Source organism: Bidens hawaiensis, unplaced genomic scaffold (genome assembly GCF_021521415.1).
Source record: "Bidens hawaiensis isolate Kalapana, Puna unplaced genomic scaffold, B.hawaiensis_p1.1 tig00008125_1, whole genome shotgun sequence".
NCBI lineage: Eukaryota > Viridiplantae > Streptophyta > Magnoliopsida > Asterales > Asteraceae > Bidens > Bidens hawaiensis.
The window spans coordinates 269,339-282,929 of NW_027491578.1; the positions used below are offsets into that span (position 1 = coordinate 269,339).

Here is a 13,591-nt window from a genome sequence, read left to right on the forward strand (position 1 = left end):
GTTAGTGATGCAAATTAGAAGACTGCTAAGATGTTGGAAGTGTGAAATCATATGAAACTAGCACATGATAAAGGTTTGAATCTTCACGGGTAGTGCTGAAGAAACAGCAGAAGAGAAAGGTAATCATGCATATGATGCTGGTAAAGATTGACTATAGGTTCAAATATGACCCAAAATGTCAAAGAAGCTGTGAATGATAAGATGTCTAGTGTTTATGAGTATGCACATGAGAAAGTAGATCACAACATGCAAAATACTTACAGCCAAAGGTTCTGAAATTAAAGCATCCATGGAATGATGGAATGAATGGTAAAACACTTTCGCCAAAGGCTATATATGCAGTCAACTGATGCTTATGATATGGCTTTAAAGCTGGTTAGTAAAGCTTAAGATTCTATTAAAGAAACAATGTTTTAAAGAAAAGATCAAGCTTTTGATACATACGGTGCAACTTAAGCTAAGGTAGGGGTTTCAAGGAATCAATAAAGGAGAAACAATGGAAACATAGAAGCCATGAGCCCATGAGTATCCAACATGTATGCGTGCCGACAGCCCCTTAAAAGGTCTTTTCTCTTTGTTGGTAGGATAGGCATTTACATTATTGTAGGTTTTTGTTTTACTAAGGTAAAGTTATACAATGATTTATTTTTTGTTGGAAGTGAGTTGCATATGGCAGTAAGGTGCCAAGGTGGAGTTTCATTCTTTGCTGCCTAAGGAGCTGGTGTAGTTACTAGTTAGTGTTAATATTTGCTCTTATAAGGTATCATTTGGCTTCCGTAATAAATTGATGTTTTCATCACTTGATATATGTTCAATGTTACTAGTACTTATATATATATATATATACTATAAAAGAAAACGAAAAATGGAGTACATGGTCTCATTGGAAGCAATATCTCTTATTTCTTGAGATCATGAGGGTAAAGTTTGCCCCTGACTCACCTTCCCGAGGCCCTACTTCTAAGTGGGATATTAGTCGGTAGACATGTTTATTTGTTTGTCATCACATTGATATGTGTCATAAGACCTTTTTAGGTCAAGAGTCTGTGTCATATTGTGACCTATGAATTGAATGTGGATGGTATAATTCAGAAAAAAACTTGCCAAAAGTTATTCTGGTACTTTGCATATAGACATAATATTGGAAGTTCTATATCCACATATCACCTATATCATGCATTCACATATAAGCGGTTTGGCACTTTCTAAACCTTTTTAAAGAGTAATGATAATCTTGTAGCTAATACAATTGAGGATATTTCCAAAGGAAACAAAATCAAATCATTATCTAATTATGGTAAAGATAACTACAATAAGTTTTAGCTTATCTGCCCACTTGCTTAATGTTTTAGTTCCGTAGACGTCTTAACATTGCATCCAATCGGAGGACTCCAATTATTGGTTTCTTGAGCTATCAGTTTCATTTCTATTTATAGTATATGCTTGATCTTAAGCTACATTAGTAAGTTTCTAATTGAGTTGAGTGTGGGGTACAAAGTGGTTGGAATCAGGTTGTGTTAGTTGGCACTTGTCCCCTTCCTCTTTAATAATTAATTGGACCAAAAAATGGTTTAGGGTTTAATCTAGTTATTTAATTATACTTTTGGATTCTCTAAGCCTTTTAATATTATATTTGTTGTCATTATTATCACCAATAATTAATATTATTGTTATAGTTATAGTTATGGTAGGATTTTGAGTTGCAGGTAGTATTACTACCTGATGCCATGCACCTAATAGGCAATGAATCTAATGCAGTCCTTTTGGAACACTACTTAAATCACACTATCCTATTTCTTATTGTAGTATTCATATAGAATTGTCTCATAGCTCATAAATTATATATAATTTGATAAGTTTTCTTGAATGAAATGCATTTATGCTTATAACATGTTGTGGAAATATATAGGATATTTTAGATTCTAGGGTAGATGTATTATTGTGTAGGGTATGACCCTTTAGTGCAGAAGAAAGTATTAAATGGTCCCAAAGTTGAAGGGTGCACAGTGAAGATATAGTACAAGAAGAAACAATGTGATAGATTAAGATTAAACTGTAAATTAATAGAGGAAATTAATGTCTGATTTAGACTGAAAATAATAAACACATCAAATTATAACTACTAGGATGAGTTTTTTCAATGTTTTTTTTAATGATATGATAATAAAGATAATCCAAATTTTAATTAAGTTAAATTAAATCTTACTCTTGTTTCTTCTTGGAGGCTTGTTTGCAGTTGTGCATCCATACTTTGAACACTTTCCTTTTAAGTCCAACTTCTTCGCAAAACCGTAGAATCTCTTGTTCATCTTGCTTCTGAATCTTCCACCCTATTTTTTCCGCAAAGTCATGCATTTTCGCCTTTTGTTCATCCGTAAATTTTGTCCGGAACCGTTTCTTTACCGGATGTTGTCCCGGGTGTGTCTGGTACATTTCGAGATCCTCACTCGACGATTCCATCGGTGCAACACTATTATTGTTGTTCCCACCAAACGCCACCATGATTGGTGGCGTCGTTTGGTGGGCGTACCGATGGGGGTGTTGTTGCTGATAATGCGGCTGCATTGCTGGTGCAGCCGCAATAGCAGCAACAGGACCACCACGAGGTGGTATGGATACCGGGTTTTGTAAACCCAGTATCCATGCCGTCGTGGATTGCGCCTCACCTTCCACCTCTCGTCGGTGGAAGCTGCGGTGGCAATCGCACGCCGCACACTTTAAACTTTCCGGAGTACCTTCTTCTCCATTAGCCATAAATTCACCACACCCATCTACCACATAAGCCCCCATGCTAGCAGCATGGTTCTTCTGGCATTCTCTATATCTCACCACCACTGCAGCCTCCACACTGTTCGTTGGTGATGGTGAGGATGACAGTGGTGGTGGTGGTGGTGGCATTGGATCTGGATCTGGGTTTGGGTTTGTGCTTGATTCTCTTTGTACACATTGTTCTCTTTGTGCTTGGATCTGTTCTTGTAACCCATGATGATAACTCTCTCTTTGGTGGACACGTGGCTGATCTAGGGTTACATTTGATGAATTCAAAGGTGCATAAGAGAAGAAAGAAGATGAAGATGATCCTCTATTGAACTGAGATGGGTTATTCTGATTAATATTTGACATCTGCAGAATCTGATGCTCCTTTAGCTAATAATAATATTATACCAAAACCAACTTGATCTGAAACCACAAGTTGGTTGAAATGAAAACTTGAAACTTGAAACCTAAAACGCACTAAGCTGTAGCAAAAAAAGAATCTTGAACCGCTGAAAAGATGATCTTTTGCTATCTAATGGGCCCTAGACTTTGCTTGATATAATTGTAATTGCAGCAGTAGATTACAACCCCAACAGCTCTATAATATTAATATTAATATGCATACACATGATGATGAAATCCAGGTTTCCAGGAATGTGATTTGCAGACAACAAACATGAATAGAAAATAATAAGATTGTAGGTGGGGGTAGGGGACTAGGGATAGGGGTATGGGGTGTGGGTAGGAGGTAGTGTCTCCTGCAGGCCATCAGGAATTAAAGTGGTTTAAGTAGCAAACAAGATGGGTCTGGTTTTGGGTTGAAAAAGTAAGAAACTTGTGAGGTCTTGTTCATATTTCTTCATAGATTTGAGAAAGATGATGAAAGAGGGATGTTTATATGTTTGTGTATGATGGTAATAATAGTGATTATGAGTTGAGAAGAAAAGAGATGATGTTTTTGTTGTTTTGTCTTTTCCTACATTTTGATTATTCTTTTGTTAGGAATGGGTTCAAAAAAGGGTAGCACTTTTCTCAAATGAGCAAATTCAATCTAGTGATGTGTACATTGTGCATAAGGAGTTGTATGTTTGAGGGGTCTGGTTTAATATATGTTATTAGGTGGGGTTTGGAATTAAAGGGAAAATGATGGTCCACAGAGGGGGTACTGTTAAGCCTGTCTGATTCTCACTCTTTGAGGACAGGGATGTGCCAGGGCCTGGAAGTTCCCTTCATTTGTTCTCTAATGGTTGGTCATCTAGATGGCATTTTTTATTTATTTATGGATTGTTTATTTATTCATATATGCCCTTGTGTGTAATAAAATAATAGAGTAAATCTATAGAAAATCTCAGCTCTCACTATCTGTGGTTCTTATCTCATGCCGCTTTAGGGACCGATACTAAGTTCGTTACATTTTATTTATTAAATGAAAAGAAATAATTGTCATGTTACATTAGATGTGTGTTAATATGGTCAACAGTTGGGTGGTTATCTTTGGGGTTGTGGGAGAATTGAATGGGATTTGTTGGTGATGAAGTTAAGGTTTAATGAATTTGGTACATAAAAACAGTTAGGAAAGTTGGTAGCTATGAGATTGACCTTAGTATGTATATAGGTCTATTATGACTATCTTTGGTTGCCATGTTTTCATTGGATCACCATATGTCCATATGTGGATGCATGATAAGACCGTGACATCGACAATGGGACATTTATCAACATAATTTGATTAGACGCTCTCTCGTCAATGGGAGAGTAATTTAAGAATAGTTTGTGCATTTGTATGTATGCACCATGCTAATATGGTGGTAAAGCCCCTGAATAACTCATATGGATGAATGGTACAACATGTGTGTTGGTTTTAATAAGTATGTCTGGTTTACTTTTAATAAGTGTGTCTTTGGGTCTGTTTGAATGTTGTTGTAGTTACTCCTTATGGTTGTTTACTTGTGTACTGACACACAATTCGCATCTTGTTTGTGTTGATCGATCTCAAAGCCAAAAAAAACTTGTATTTTTGTGTTAATTTATGTTTTAACACTTTTAGTACTATCTAAATATTGGTTTGTGTTAATCTGTACTTTCAAGGGGTAAAAGTTTGTTCCATTAGGGAATGTATAGTGGGCGGCAACTTTGATGGTTTTTGGGTGACAACACCGCCCTAGGCAACAAGTGTGAGTGTGTGTGTGTGTGTGGGGGGGGGGGGTTATAGATTTGTCACCGGATGTGTGATGAAAATATTTTTAAAAAAACGAAAAGGGAGGGGGGGGGTGACAACACCCTAAAATGAAATTCGTCACACTGCTAGCGTGCCGTTACGTGTTGAAAATCTCTCATTTTGTAGCGCTTTACTACACATAGCTTTACAAACAAAAATGTATAATGATAGAGTTAGAAGGTATCATATATTCAATAACGATTAACCTTTTTTTAACTTATTTTCTAACGCATTTAATGCATCCGATTTCTGGATGACTCTGAAAGGCTTATCAACCGCATATAACTCACTCTACCTGAATTGAATCACATAACAGAACAGTGGCGTTGTCTCCTATTAATGGCATGCACTTATAGAAGTCGAACCCGACCCCCCACCCACCCACCCGCCCTATTAAGTGAATATATGCGTAACTGTTTACCTAGATTATGTTAATTTTGGTAATTCACTATATTACATTGAGATTATGAGCACTGATATTTCTTTTGATTATGAGATTGCTTACTTAATACAACATACTGATGTTTTAGAGAAATTTATATTAAGCCATCTATAACTGACTACAACATAGTATGTTTAGTTCTGGCTATCTAATCTTCACTATACACTATATGATTATAATCGAAGCTTACCATGAAATCATGCACTAAAAAAATCATCAACGAAGTTAACTAACCAAACTTGATTAAAATCGCGGAAGAACTCTAAGAACAAGTTGTGTTTGATGATCCATGAGACCTGCTTTATCAACGAGAATTGTTTGGTTGATCTAAAGAATCCTATTGGCCCCTTATTTTGTGAGTGAAGTGGCGAGTGATCACCGTTAAATAAAGTAGCCAACTCCTAGAAGAACTTGGGTGAATATTCAAGAAATGGGTTCACGAGTTTTGGATGGCAGACACCGGGTACAACTGGTACCTGGCCCGGAACCGTGAGAAATAATATTCATGAACCGTGACCAATTTTATGAAATTTATGTGGGACAGGTTTATCAATGCATGATTGTGGATTTGTTGGGTAAAAGTGTAAAACTAATGAAATGCTCATCTTTAGACGGTTTTCATGTGTGTGTATATACGCGCATTATATTGGATAGTTGTTTAGATTTAGGAGTAGAATTTATGGTTGTCTTAGTTATTCTAAAAGATAAATTGTAATTTTACACAATAACTTCCTGTTCTTGAGCTTTTTTAAAGGAGAGAAAGGAAATGAAAGCTAAGGATAGTTAAAAAATGGGTGTTCTTGAGTTTTTTTAGGATGGAAAGGAAACGAGGAGCAGTTAGGAATGATTAAATTGATATATTTTCCTAGTAAATTATCCTCTAAAAAATTGGTTGATTACTAAGGATAAAAAATCAAATTACAATATTACCCACTAATCTTTTCATCTTCTTCATTACTTCATTAGGTCAAGAACACACATCCAACTTAATAACATAGTTATTGTTTTGGACAAAAATCTGCTAAGGATAATGTATCCAAATTCGTAATTGTGAGGTCTAGTGCTATGATGATAATAATGAATATGTAAACGAAATAATGATGAACACAAGGGTTTAATCACGAGGGAAAAAACTCTTAATTACGATAATCTTACTTCGGTCAAAACTTATCAAGGTAATCTTTGGTCAAATGACTTCGGTCAAGGATTAGAGAGGTACTCTTTGGTCGAATCACTTCGGTCAAGGATCAACGAGGTAACCTTTGGTCGGATAGTACGTGATTATAGTAATCTCCGGCATAAAAAACCCCCGGACGGTAAAAACTATCACCGTCAACTATATTAATAATAAAAGGTGGTTACAAGTGTTGTGGAGTTGTTGATCAACGATTACAAACGAGCTAAGTGTGTGTGCGATTACAGAGAATTTGTGAGCTAAAATCTGCAGTAGTAAAGCTAGTGAACCGTGTGTGTCCTAGGTGATCACAACTCAAATATTTATAAAGGAAAAATAAAATAACTAACTAATAATAACTCCTAAAAATCCGCAAGTCCTCCACTAGCCACTCCCATCACTTTGACCACGTGCCATAGAAGTCCAGTAGCGAAATAAGTGGAAGAATAAGTCTAGGAGCCGTTAATGTTGATAAATATCAACATTCATATGAGAAACAACCGTTAACAGCACCAAATACCGAGGATCTATGATCCTGACATAGCTCTGGAACTCTTCAGAAGGATAATTGATCCAGACACGTCTTCAAGAATAACATATCCTCAGTACTCAGTTATTTGTGACACAACAAGAAGTCCTATAAATCCGCCACTTCTCCCACTAAACGTTACAGCCATTTGACCATGTGTTTGACAAGTTCAATAGCGAGATATCCGGTGGAATAAGTCTTGGAGCCGTTATACTTATTAAATAACAACATACACACAAGAAACAATTGTTAATAATACCAAGTACTGAGGACCACTGATCCTGACAGGATCTGTCTAAGGATAACTGATCCAAGAACACATGTCAGGATAACGTATCCACAGTGTCAAATTTCCGTGCCCTAACAGTTATCATTTCCTTTTCTCTAATTTTCTTCCAACTCAAGAACACACCTAATTAAAAAAAAATTTCTTTCCCTTCCCTTCCTTTTTTTATCATTCCCTCTCCTTTCCTTTTCTTTCCTTAGTTAAAAAACTCAAGAACAACACGTAAATGGTTTAGAAAAATCAAAAAAAGAAAAGGAAATAATTGGAAAATCATTCAAACATCCCTATCAAATTTTCATATAATTATTGATTTAATCGACTAGTTAGTTGTGCAAAACTTAATCAAATCATTAATTAAATATGTTATCTATAAGTACTTGATATTTATATAAGAAAACTAGTCGATGCAGTTGAAGATAATTTGATCATAGAATTAAACAAGTTCAATGTATATGTTCATCGAGATGTTTAATTATCTTAAAGATTATATATAATATTTAAACATATGTACGTTGATAAAATATCTTATATGTGATCCTGTGTTTGAACCTTTAAACTATTATATTTTTATACTCTTCCTCAAAGCATTTAATTTATATATAATAACATAAACCGGAGCTACAAAAGATTGTTATTATTGAGGCTGGTGATCTGTTGACAAAGACAAAGTCTTTACACACTTTCAGTTAAAGGGGTTTGAGAGACCATATCCATTCTTTACATAAATGAAATGGATGAGGTCGTTGACAAATATGCCATGATAAATTCATATAATATAACCGACTCTTAATAATGATCATCTTTCTTCGGAGTCGCTGTAAACTTTTGTTCTCTTTGTATTGTTCAGGTTCTAGTCAATTGCTAGTTTCGCTGTGAATATAACACCACATTTCATAATAGAAAATAACCATTTTTTGTTGTATGGATCATTCCCTTTGTGTTCAAACTCCGCCTGATTTCAAGAATCGTAAGCAAGCGGATAATAACATTTACGGTGATGGTATTCTAATCTAATAACATTCAATTTGGCTGCTCTCTCATTATTGCACCTTACACACAACTTTTGCAACTTTCTCTTTCTAAGGTTGTGTCATGGGCTAGAATATGCTAGCTAAAACGCACAACACTGTTACGTAGCTGGTGCGGTTCTAAGATCAGTTGAATGAGGCATTATTGCGGATAAAGCCCCTACACCATCCCGATGGGCATTATGAGGCGTTATAACTTATAAGGGCATGTATGTTTCTACAATAAAAGCTCATCCATGTCTTAAAGCAGTAATAATTGAAGGGTATTGTCCACTACACAATTTTTTTACTGAAAAAAGTGATCATGATATGGTGTAAAATGCCCCTTAAGGGATATTACTTTCCTCCCTCCCGCTTTCTGACTAGCCCACACTCTCGTTGTTGTTTTGCCGCCCCTTCGGAAATGCCCCATATTAACATCCTAACAAGATGTAGTTGACGCTAACGTGCTTATGTGGTATTGAAAACGCCCTAGGCTTTACTGGACAACACACAGCCTAATGAGCGGCCTAACACACCTTTTTCCATTATATAACTATTTGTACAAAGTTTAGTCTATTTCACATGTATGATTTACCGCATAATTTGACTTTCTTTGTTTTCTTAGTCCTTCTAGTCACAATATATAACCCCATAATATTTGGGAAAGTTATTTTTTTATAATTAGTTATCTCAAATAAAATAATATATAATGTTTTAGTATGTTACAAGAGCAGGGTAGTTTAATTACGGGATAACTTTTAAGGTGCCACCACGTGATCGACATTTATGTAATATCAAGTTTAAAGTAAGGGTCATGTCAAGTTCGGAAGGTTAATAGTTAATTTATATCGTGGTTTATTTAAAGACTATAAATTATATTCACTTTAGACAAATTATATACCGTTATGTATTTATGTCCAACTCTGTCTATATGAGATACTAAGTCATAACACGATGCGACTTGTATGCAATTATTGTGGATAACAGAAGAATTACGAGATGGGTGACCTCCATCTAAGTTTCCAGTCGCACAACAAGAAAAAAATCATCGGGCTTTTTTTTTGACAAGTGGACAATAGCGGTTGGCACGACTCATGAGAGGTATGATGTTGCAAAGAGTATTATAGTCACTTATGTTCTGTGTTGTTTACAATGGTGAGGAAAACCTTTTTCAAAACAACGAGACACGAAGTTGGTGTTTGTGACATATTAGTTCAATCTCGCATCATTAAGTCTCGTCCGTAAGAGAAACACTAAGCCATAAGAAATGTATTGTCTCTAATATTGTCGGTGTGTTTTAAGCGTGACTACTTTGGATGAGAGCAAAACTCAACAATATAACGTATCTAGATGAGATGATTCCATGATGTGTGATCACCTAAAGTATTTCCTCACACGACTAGTAACAATATTGGCCTATATGATACAAATGTTAATACAAAGACGATCTGAAAAGGAAAAAAGAACATGAAATTAATAAGCCTTAATGGGTTGTTTGGTAGTCTATTAATGATTATATTAAGAGACTACATTTGGATCGATCAGAGATAGTTGGATAGAATGTGTTTAGTTCATTTAAAATACACCTTTTAATAGTTCATGAACTCTCTTACAGACAAATTTCAAAAACCTACTTAATGATTCAGAAATTAACTCTTAATCACAATACCTCTTAATGGTTCAACAAAATGTTGCTAAAGGCCCCTAAATATCAAATTACAACTTCACCTGCCTAGTTTCGTTGACTAAAAATGTCGGCATGTTGTGATTAGTCCATTATTATTTATTAAACCTCATGGCATCTTTATTATTTTTATATACGATATATATTTCAAACCTTTATTATATTAACTAGAACTAGAATCTCTTTAAAAAGTACATTTTTTTAATAACGTCGTGTGCAGATTATTTTATTAACTAATAAACATGATCTTTCTTTATTTGGAAAGCTTTGATTCGTAAAGCATAAGTGTTACTGATGATTAGGTCAACAAACAGAGCGCACATAAGTTGTTCCAAAAAAAAATTATGTATTCTTTTGTTTTAAGAAAATTTGTACCTTTCTATTTATTTTATTGATATTCGTATTTTATATAGAGTTCAAGTCAACTAGCTATATCATTGCTCAACGCATTTGGCTTGTGAACAACCTAGGTTTAACGTTTTTCTATTTCATACAATTATGGTAACGACTAATGCTGAAGAGTAACATTAAAAAACAAGTTTTCATCTTGATTTTTGTGTTAATTTGTCTTGAAATTGTTTGGGGAAAAAGTGGTCAATATATTGGGACATTAGATAAATGTGCTGTTTTTTATTTTTATTTTTAATTTTGTTTGTTTTTGACACTACAATTTTTTTTTATACATAGGGCCAATGAGAAAACCTTAGTTTTCTTTATGATCAATTAAATCTATTTGAAACGTTGATTATTAGATTAATGGTTAATGTTGACGGAGAGGATTAACGTACAAATTAAATTAACGTGCTAACTGTGAGAATCAAGTATTGTAATTATACTTACAAGTAATGTAATAATACTTTACATTTAGCATGTTATACTTTACAAATTAAACACACTTTACAAGTAATGTAATAATACTTAATTCTTACAGTTAAAGGGGGCGGGGTGGTGCGTGAGGAGGCCGGCATCACGCATGATGGCTCATTGCACACCGTCGCCGGCCGCCCATCACGCGTGATGGGGGTGGTGTGCGTGATAGCTATCACGCAAGTTAGGAGGTGAAAATCGAGGAAAATGGAACGTTGGAGGGGAGGAGCTGTTGGAGGGGAGGGTGTGGTGGTTGGTTGGTTGGTGTTTGGCCGGAAAAAGGTCCGTTCCGGTGATTTTTTCTTGCCGGAGCTCCGGTGATGAACGGATCTGGTGCGTGATGAATGGATCTGGTGGTTGGTAGTGTCGCCGGGTACGGATCTGGTGGTTGGTTGGTTGGTGTTTGGCCGGAAAAAGGTCTGACGATATAGGGTGAAGGTGGATTTGGGGTTTTGAGGGTGTTTAGGAAGTGGGTTTTGGTTGGATTTGAGTGAAACCCAGTATTAATGAAGTTGTTCTTCAGGATGAGTGAGTTATTTTGGCCAGAAAAAGGTCCGGTGAAGGTGGCCGGAATATTGAAAATCCATCACACCACACCACACCACCATCCCTACCAAATTCCATCAAAATGTAATGGATTTGGGATTGGTGATGTGACACATCACCATTGAGAGTGGTGTGTGAGGAGATTTGCACCACCCCTCCCCCTCTTAGCATGTTAATTTAATTTGTATTTGATCCAAACTCGATGATACCATGTCACTTAAATAAATAAGTGGAAATTAGTTGTGGTTAAATAATGAGAGAAAGGGCAATTGGGGTACAAAACAAAATTAGTTTTAGAAACAATCCCTAAAAATCCTCACTATGTCTCCTATATTCAACTTGTAAAAGAATATACTCGAAACTTTATTACGCCTTTAAATGGTATAACAAATATATTAGCTACCACAACACCACCTCCATTGATTTTTACAAGCATGTTAGAAGTCTATCATTTCTTGTACCCTTTAATTGTTAGATGTGAAACATTATCTTTGCTTTCCCAACACTAAATATAAAGATAATCTTTAATAGAGATCAATTGCCTCTTATGTTTCCTTGACTCAGATGCTAACTTACTTGTTTCCGGTATTGAAATATATAGATGTGTGAAATCAAGCCCGAAGAAGACAGAATTGCTTTTCCCGTTTTAATACTATTGGATTCATGATGAAGAAGTGGTTGTAAACATGTAGGGGTTGGGGATTAGAATGCAAAACTGGCACTTGAAAAGTGTTGAAACGGATTTAAAATTACACTTTAAAATTGTTAGAAAAATAAAATATATATGTGCCACTGTATATATTCACATGGATTTAGCGTCCCTCCCATGCACATATACTGGCGCGAACACCCGATGTACATAGCCTTATGTCATGGGTCTATGTAGATAGCCATATGTTGTTAGGTCAATGTAGATAGCCTTATGTCACGGGTCAATCTTTCAGACTCTGTGTGATGTTCGAAGGACAACAAATCTGTCTGCTTATGATAAGGGTCTACTGGTTTCGTCCTGCCTTAGACTCATCAAGCGAGTGGCAATGGCTCGCGACAAGCGACACGTTCGTCGTGCAAGCACAAATAGGTATGTACTTGCCTCGTTCCCGCTGCCCGATAAGTCCTGGCAACAAATGCAACAAAGAACACAATTTTCAAACAGTTGATCAATGACACTTAGCAACCTACCTAAAATAAATAAAAGAAAAAGGTTATAACTAAAAGATCGAAGGCCTGATTTCTGGGTAAATTCTGACTTGTCCATTTATGGCATTTGTTTAGACACAAAGCCATGTGGAGGTAACATAATGAATTCACCAATCAACTAAAGCATCTTAATTTACCTTTTTAAAGGAGTTTACAAAGGCCTGCATAAACTAAGTTATGTTTTATTAGATAATAAATAAAACATAAAAGTTACTAAAACTATTTTAATTATTAAATATCTCCTTTTTTTTAGTTTTCTATTTGGTAGTCAGGTAGTGTTTTATGTCACTTATGAAAATACCTAGTTAGCTATGCAAGACACTAAAAACGTTCTCTTATAATAACCCAAGATCATTTTAACGTTATTTTATACTTGTGAGAAAACTATGATTTGCCTTCCTGTGTGAAATATAGGCGGGCTACCATAGAACACTGATAATTAAATTGCGCATGTTGGACCCATGTGTTTTTTATAATGCTGAAATGAGCCACTGATTGTGCGTATTGAACCCCTGTTTTTAAGTTGACCGTTTGGTTCAATAACACTTTAGTAATTAGATAAATAATAATAATAATAATAGAGCAACTCTTCAACCACCATCATCATCTTCTCAACTTCATTCAAGAACACCATATTCATCATCTTCTCTTACTATATTTCTCTAAAATCATCATCAAATCTAAAAAAAAATATATGGATCTTTAGTGATTTTTCGAGAAGAACAAAACCCATGTGTCGATTTTCTTCCAGTTTGCAAGAGCCGTGAACATTCGTAACCTAGGGTTTCGAAAATATTTGGGGCTTTTCAAATTTTGTAGCTTGGAATCAATTCTAAACACTAAGGAATTATGGTGGATGAAGACGGTGGTGGTTGCGG

General features: G+C 35.4%; 1 pseudogene; it reads right to left on the reverse strand.

Annotated features, from left to right (window-relative positions):
• Positions 1-2,158: 2,158 nt before the first annotated feature.
• LOC143637135 (zinc-finger homeodomain protein 6 pseudogene) lies at positions 2,159-3,774 on the reverse strand (annotated as a pseudogene).
• Between the last annotated feature and the right edge of the window lie 9,817 nt (positions 3,775-13,591).